The sequence below is a fragment of the Sminthopsis crassicaudata genome, chromosome 1 (assembly GCF_048593235.1).
Source record: "Sminthopsis crassicaudata isolate SCR6 chromosome 1, ASM4859323v1, whole genome shotgun sequence".
Classification (NCBI taxonomy): Eukaryota; Metazoa; Chordata; class Mammalia; order Dasyuromorphia; family Dasyuridae; genus Sminthopsis; species Sminthopsis crassicaudata.
The window spans coordinates 576,218,045-576,227,160 of record NC_133617.1 but is presented as its reverse complement, the minus strand read 5'-3'; positions in this window follow the sequence as shown (position 1 = coordinate 576,227,160).

The following is a 9,116-nucleotide window of genomic DNA, read 5'->3' as shown; positions in this document are numbered from 1 at the left end:
AGAATCTGGAATTTCAACAGAAAAGGTCATTTCTGAGGGGAGGAAGAAAAAAGGCCAGCACAGACAGGGTTAGGTGCTAGCACACTGTGCCGATCAGGCTGGGGAGAACTCTGGGATCAGAGAAGCCACTGAGATAGAGGAATCTGGCACAGGCTGTTAGCTCTTCTCTGCTTATAAAACAGCAGCTCAGAAGAGAAATCAAGCCACTTTAAAATATAAAGCCAGATAATAGAACAACCTCAATCCGGAAGTGACCTAACAGATCTCAGCAAGGCTGTCCAGGCTTCACCTTGGGGTAGTTAAGAGCCTGAACAGTAGGGACAGCAGGGACACAGCCTAAGGCAATATCTAATCCACATAGTGTTGGGCTTGGCCAGAGGCTGTAGAACTCAGTCTCGGAAATCCCAGAGAAGCAGAACCTTTGAAATAGGGACTGTGGTTTCCGGGTAGACACTTCCAGTTTGAGTGCAGGGGCTTTTCATGTCAGCTGCTGATATCCACACCCCACGGGACGCATTGGCTGGGCTTTGTGTTGCCTTTACTGTTCTGTCTTAAACCTCAGGGAAGTTGCTAGGACACACAGCGGGGTCCTTCACTGGGCAATCCTCACAGCGCAGTCATACTAATCACCTCTGAGGCACTTCCAGGGAGGGAGAGGGGAACTCTCTCCCAGAGCTATCTCCTAGCTCAGACACAGGAGCCGCTGCATCCATCCAGGCTGGGAGGAAGCTGGTAAATAAATAAATAAATAAACTTCTTACCCCAAGGACAGACCCCAAAAGATTTTTAACCATGAGTAAAAAGCTGAAGAGAACTATTGATTCCTTCTATACAGAGAAAGAGTGGGTATCCAACCCCGAGGAAGTTAACAGCAGAGAGTCAGCAGATAACACTCTAAAGGGGAATGATACCTGCCCCCCATTACATAACTCTCTCCTAGAAGAGACTATTAAAAAGTTAAGAGATTTTGAAGAAAAATAGGGAAAGGAAATAGAAGTTATGATAGAGAATAACAACTTTCTGAAATTTGAGTTGGAAAAAATAAAGAATTCACAGGAGATGCAGGGAAACAAAATTTGTGAATTAGAAAAGGTTAAAAAATCACAGGAAAGTAGGATTTCTCAATTGGAAAAGATAAAAAATTCTCAAGAAAGCAGGATTTCTGAATTGGAAAAAGAAAATAGCTCTCTAAAAAAATTAGGGAAATGGAAAAAAAATTCAATAGAGCAAAATAATTCATTTAAAAACTCAATTGGGCATATACAAAAAGAACTAAAAAATGTGAAGGAAGAAAATAACTCATTAAAAATCAGGACGGAACAAATAGAAATGAATGATTCATTGAGAACCCAAGAATCAGTCAAACAAAGCAAAAAAAAAAAAAATGAAAAGCTGGAGAATAACGTCAAATACTTACTGGGAAAATCTATAGACCTGGAAAATAGATCTAGGAGAGATAATCTGAGGATCATTGGACTTCCCGAAAACTATGACCAAAAAAAAGAGCCTAGATTATATTTTACAGGAAATCATCAAAGAGAACTGTCCAGAGATAATAGAAACAGAAGGGAAAATAGGCGTTGAAAGAATTCATCAAACACCTTCTGAAAAAGACCCTAAAAAAAGAACTCCCCGGAATATTGTGGCTAAGCTGCAGAACTATCAAACAAAGGAAAAAGTATTGCGAGCAGCCAGAAAAAAGCAATTCAACTATCAAGGGGCCACAATAAGGGTCACTCAAGATCTGGCTGCCTCCACATTAAAAGATCGAAGGGCCTGGAACCTGATATTCCAAAAGGCAAAGGATCAAGGATTACAGCCAAGAATAAACTATCCAGCTAAGTCTAGCATTTTCTTTCATGGAAGAAGATGGTCATTTAATGAAACAGAGGAATTCTATCTGTTTCTAAGAAAAAAACCAGACTTAAACAAAAAATCTGATCTACATCCACAAAACTGAAGAGAAACAGAAAAAGGTAAAAAGAACTCTTGAGAACTGTATCTCTGTTGTGGATATATAGAAAGTCGGCATGGATAATTTGATTTTACTGATATAAAAAGGGGGGGAGTAGTAAAGGGAAGAGGGTAGTATCAGAAAAAGGGGAAGGAGTGATAAAAAGAGAGAAACTACATCCCAGGAAGAGGCATCGAAAAATATACCACATCTGAGGGAATTTAGAGAGGGGGTGAAACATTGTGTGAATCTTACTCTCATCAGAGTAGGCTCAAAGAGTAAATAATTGACATATTTGTTTTTCAGAGAATCCTCTCTCACTTCATTAAAAGGGGGAGAGGAAAGGGAAAAATGGAAAGGGGAATAAGGGAAGGGTACAAGAAAAGGGAAGGGATTTGGAAGGAGGGAGGAGGGATACTAAAAAGGGAGGGCTGCGCGTCACAAGTGGAGTCTATAAATTAAATATTGGGGAAGGGGTTCAGGGGGGTCAAGGGAAAAAAGCATAATCTGGGGATAAGATGATGGCAGGAAATACAGAATTAGTAATTTTAACTGGAAATGTGAATGGGATGAACTCTCCCATTAAATGGAGGCAGATAGCAGACTGAATCAAAAGTCAGAACCCTACAATATGTTGTTTACAGGAAACACACTTAAAGCAGGGAGATACATACAGAGTAAAGGTAAAAGGTTGGAGCAGAATCTATTATGCATCAGGTAAAGCCAAAAAAGCAGGAGTAGCCATCCTTATCTCAGATCAAGCAAAAGCAGAAATTGATCTAATTAAAAGAGATAAGGAAGGAAACTATATCCTGCTAAAAGTTATCATAAACAATGAAGCCATATCAATACTAAACATATATGCACCAAGTGGTATAGCATCTAACTTTCTAAAGGAAAAGTTAAGAGAGTTGAAAGAAGAAATAGACAGTAAAATTATAATAGTGGGAGATCTCAACCTTGCAATCTGAGATTTAGACAAATCAAACAACAAAACAAATAAGAAAGAAATTTAAAAAGTAAATAGAACATTAGAAAAACTAGGTATGATAGTTCTTTGGAGAAAACTGAATGGTGATAGAAAGGAATACACTTTCTTCTCAGCAGTTCATGGAACCTATACAAAAATTGACCATAAAGATCTCAAAATTAAATGCAGGAAGGCAGAAATAATAAATGCCTTCTTCTCAGACCACAATGCAATAAAAACTACATTCAATAAGAAGTTAGGGGTAAATAGACCAAAAACTAATTGGAAACTGAATAATCTTATCTTAAAGAATGACTGGGTGAAACAGCAAATTATAGAAACAATTAATAATTTCACCCAAGACAATGACAATGATGAGACATCATACCAAAATCTGTGGGATGCAGCTAAAGCGGTAATAAGGGGAAATTTTATATCTTTAGAGGCATATTTAAACAAAATAGAGAAATAAAAGATTAATGAATTGGGCCTGCAACTTAAAAAGCTCGAAAAAGACCAAATTAAAAACCCCCAATCAAAAACTAAACTTGAAATACAAAAATTAAAAGGAGAAATCAATAATATTGAAAGTAAAAAAAACTATTGAGTTAATAAATAAAACCAAGAGTTGGTTTTATGAAAAAGCCAATAAAATAGATAAACCTTTGGTAAATCTGATCAGAAAAAGGAAAGAGGAAAATCAAATTGTTAGTCTTACAAATGAAAAGGGGGATATTTTCACCAATGAAGAGGAAATTAGAGAAATAATAAGGAATTACTTTGCCCAACTTTATGCCAATAAATTTGATAACTTAAGTGAAATGGATGACTTCCTCCAAAAATATAGGCTTCCTAGATTAACAGAGGAGGAGATAAATTGCTTAAATAGTCCCATTCAGAAAAAGAAATAGAATAAGCTATTAATCAACTCCCCAGGAAAAAATCCCCAGGACCAGATGGATTTACATGTGAATTCTACCAAACATTTAAAGAACAATTAGCTCCAATGTTATATAAACTATTTGAAAAAATAGGGGATGAAGGAGTCCTACCAAACTCCTTTTATGACACAAACATGGTACTGATATCTAAACCAGGTAGATCGAAAACTGAGAAAGAAAACTATAGACCAATTTCCTTAATGAATATTGATGCTAAAATCTTAAATAAGATATTAGCAAAAAGAATTCAGAAAATCATCCCTAGGATAACACACTATGATCAAGTAGGATTTATACCAGGAATGCAGGGCTAGTTTAATATTAAGAAAACTATTATTATAATTGACCATATTAATAATCAAATTAATAAAAACCATATGATCATCTCAATAGATGCAGAAAAAGCATTTGATAAAATGCAACATCCATTCCTACTAAAAACGCTTGAGAGTATAGGAATAAATGGACTATTCCTTAGAATAATCAGGAGCATATATTTACGACTGTAAGTAAACATAATATGCAATGGAGATAAACTGGAACCTTTTCCAGTAAGATCATGAGTGAAACAAGATTGCCCACTATCACCATTACTATTCAATATAGTACTAGAAACACTAGCCTCAGCAATAAGAGCCGAGAAAGAGATTCAAGGAATTAGAGTAGGAAATGAGGAAATCAAACTATCACTCTTTGCAGATGACATGATGGTATACTTAGAGAACCCCAAAGACTCTGCTAAAAAGCTATTAGAAATAATTCAGAATTTTAGCAAAGTTGCAGGATACAAAATAAATCCACATAAATCCTCAGCATTTTTATATATCACCAACAAAATGCAACAGCAAGAGATACAAAGAGAAATTCCATTCCAAACAAATGTTGAGAGTATAAAATATTTGAGAATCCATCTACCAAAGAAAAGTCAGGAATTATATGAGCAAAATTAAGAAACACTTGACACAAAAATAAAGTCAGATTTAAATAATTGGAAAGACATTCAGTGCTCTTGGACAGGCCGAGCGAATATAATAAAGATGACAATACTCCCCAACTAATCTGTTTATTTAGTGCTATACCAATCAGACTCCCAAGAAACTGTTTTAATGACCTAGAAAAAATAACAACAAAATTCATATGGAAGAATAAATGGTCGAGAATTGCAAGGGAACTAATGAAAAAAAAGTCAGATGAAGGTGGTCTAGGTGTACCTGATCTAAAGGTATATTATATAGCAGCAGTCACCAAAACCATTTGGTATTGGCTAAGAAATAGACCGGTAGATCAGTGGAACAGATTAGGTACAAAGGACAAAAAAGGGTACATCTATAGCAATCTAGTCTTTGACAAACCCAAAGATACCAACATTAGGGATAAAAATTCATTATTTGAAAAAAACTGTTGGGAAAAGTGGAAATTAGTATGCCAGAAATTAGATGTGGGTCCATACTTAACACCATATACCAAGATAAGATCAAAATGGGTCCATGATTTAGGCATAAAGAATGAGATCATAAATAGATTAGAGGAACAGAGAATAGTCTACCTCTCAGACCTGTGGAGGAGGAAGGAATTTATGACCAGAGGAGAACTAGAGATCATTATTGATCACAAAATAGAAGATTTTGATTACATCAAACTAAAAAGTTTCTTTACAAACAATACTAATGCAAATAAGATTAGAAGGGAAGTAACAAGATGAATGGATGTCCATCAATTGGAGAATGGTTAGGTAAATTATGGTATATGAAGGTTATGGAACATTACTGCTATGTAAGAAATGACCAGCAGGATGAATACAGAGAGGTTTGGAAAGACTTACATCAACTGATGCTGAGTGAAATGAACAGAACCAGAAGATCGCTGTACACTTCAGCAACAATGCTGTATGAGGATGTATTCTGATGGAAGTGGAAATCTTCAACATAAAGAAGATCCAACTTACTTCCAGTTGATCAATGATGGACAGAAACAACTACACCCAGAGAAGGAACACTGGGAAGTGAATGTAAATTGTTAGCACTACTGTCTATCTACTCAGGTTACTTACACCTTCAGAATCTAATACTTAATGTGCAACAAGAAAATTGGATTTACACACATATATTGTATCTAGGTTACACTGTAACACATGTAAAATGTAAGGGATTGCTTGTCATCTAGGAGAGGGAGTAGAAGGAGGGAGGGGATAATTTGGAAAAATGATTATAAGGGATAATGTTATAAAAAAAAATTACTCATGCATATATACTGTCAAAAAATTTTATAATAAAATGACTTTCTTTTCAATTAAAAAAATTGTTTTACATGTAATTGGGGAAAAATAAAATATCAAATAATTTTTAAAAGAAAGAGCTTATAGGAAATCTGGTACTGGCACTGAGCATAAATTTTGAATGCCCTTTGGCAATTCCACTGCCCATTTCCCATTTCTGGGTTGCAGTTCCAGGGCATAGAAAAGCACTTGCAGTTACAAAGGAACAAGGATCCTAGTTCCTACTTGCAACTTCAGAGAGAATAGGGAACAAAGGCCCTAATTCTTGGTCACAGTTCTAGAAAGAAGAGGAGCTCTAATACTTGTGGTCCCAAAAGAGTAAAACTCTTAAAGACTAGAACATAAACCAGAAGAGCAATGAGTATACGTCTCTCCAAATTACATCCCCTTAAAAGCATTGAAAACTTAGAGACCCCCCCCAACTAACTATGAAAACAACGGCGAAAAGCCTAAAGCTTAGGACAATAAAACATCAAGAAACAATAACAAAAATCAAAAGAATGAAAAAATATTAACTATTTCTATAGAAAAATAAGTGACTTAAACAATAAATTAAGAAGAGATAATTTAAGAATTATTTGAGTACCTGAAAGCCACCATAACAACAAAAGAGCCCAGATATTATATTTCAAGAAATTATAAAGGAAAACTGCTCAGACATCTTAGAACCTGAAGGTTGAAAGAATCCACCAATTGCCTCCCTAAAAGAAATCCCAAAATGAAAAGTCCTAAAAATATTATAGCCAAATTCCAGAGCTCCCAGATCAAGGAGAAAATACTGAAAACAGCCAGAAAGAAATGATTCAACTATCATGGAGCCATAGTGAGAATCATGTAAGATTTAGCAGCTACGACATTAAAGAAACACAGGGTTTGGAATATGATATTTTGGAGTGCATAGAAGATAGGATTACAACCAAGAATCACCTATCCAGAATAACTGAATATAATTCTACAGAGTAGGAGGAGAAAATGGATTGTTTTAATGAAATAGAGGACTTCCAGTGATGAAAAGACCAGAGCTGAATAAAAAATTTGACATTCAAATCAAGATTCAAGAGAGGAATAAAAAGGTAAATATGTGAGAAATGATGAATTAGGTTAAAGTGTTTATATTCCCAAGAGAGAAGATACATATAACATCCAAGAACATTATCATTATTAGGGCAGGTAGAAGGCTTACTTAGGGGGCATGGGTATAAGTCTGTTATATGGGGATGATCTCAAAAAAAATGGAAGGTTGAAAAAGAGGGACATACTGAAAGAAGAGGTAAGAGAGAGGAAGAATGGAGACAGAAAAGGGAGAGTTTGTATTTCTAGATAGATTCAGAAGTAAAAAATAGGATTTTTTTTTCTCCTCCAGATGGTTTACATACTTATTTACCTGCAGGCCAGGAACTGGACCAAGTGATCTCTTGACAATTTTTCCAGATCTTAATTCCATGACTCCTTTGTTTTGTATGAACTTCTCTTTTCCCCAGTCTATCCTCTTTGCTCCCTTCTCTATCTGATTCTTCATCATTCTGACAGTTTAAAATTGTATTCCAATTAACTAAAACAAAATTTGTCATAGTTTTCCATTAACTTGAGCTCTCTGGAGGAGAGGGTCAATATGAATCTGTTATAAACATAAATTAGCTGAACAGGTAATTAAATGATCTTTGGCACAGCACCAAGATTCATCATTGTCATACAACCACAGAAACAGCTATTGCAACATACCAGTTCTCCACGGATCATTGAAACTTGGCAACAAGTACTTGGAATTTAAAACATTTTTTATCAAACTCAGAGGCAGAATGTATACTTGACAAAATCCTGAACCTGAAGAAACCTGTAATAAAGAACACTTATTAGCTATGTGATCTTAAATCACTTTTTCTCTGTGAGGTAAAATGAAAGGAGAGGACTACATGATTCCAAAGGTCCCTTCCCAGTATCAATGATTTAACAATCAGGCAATTAAACCACTCAAACCAAATAGCCACAGAACTCTTTTATTCTATTAGACTTGGAAAATTTAACTTCAGATTTTAGTGACATTTCCTGTGAGTTTAAAGGACTACTGTATGTATTATTATATCTTTTTTACCTTCCCAAAGTCTTCCACTTATACCTCAACTTGTAAAAGAGATGGTCTTGATTTTGAGGGCAAGAGCTCAGTAAATTCTCTTATGAAGGAAAAACACAAGATCAGTTTCCAGTAGCATAAAATTAAAGATCCTCTAAAGCAATTGAGTTGAACAGAAATGTATAAAAGAGATAGCTGGTGGGTTGCCTATTGTCCTTTGTCCTTGAAGAAAACCAAAATGACGCTACTATATAAGAGTTGAGTTATAGTGTGTCCAACTGTCACAGATCAGACCTATGAGCTTAGAATGCCCTGCCACAGATCTGACAGAAATAGTCCCTATGAACATTTAGGATGGACTTCACTTATCTCCTGATTCAGGCTAAGTTCCAAGTGGGTGTTTCTCAGACAAATGCAAACAACTTTAAACTGGCCTGCAGCATATTGAATTTTGAGAGAATTTTGCTTCAATACTAATTTTTTTAAAAAAAGGAATTTGTTCTACAAATATTCATCAGTTACCTCAAATGTAAGAATCGTCTTATAATTTTTTTCTCCCCTCTCTTGGAAAAGAAAAGAAAAAGAAAATGTTTGTAGCAAATGTGCATGATATACTATAATACCACTGCAAAAATGGTATTATCGTATATAACTATGAATGATACAATGATCAAACATGATTCTAAAGAACCAGTGATGAAGTTTGCTACCCATATTCTGACAGGAAGGTGAGGGATTCAAGATGTAGAATGAGATACACATTTTTGACATGGTCAATAAAATAATGTCTTTCTACAAAAATAAAACTTTCACAAGGGAGATTTTGCTAAATATCTTGCTGGAAGGGAGTAATTACACAATAATTTTGTATAATATTCTTTCAGTTTCTCCTTATCATTTGATTT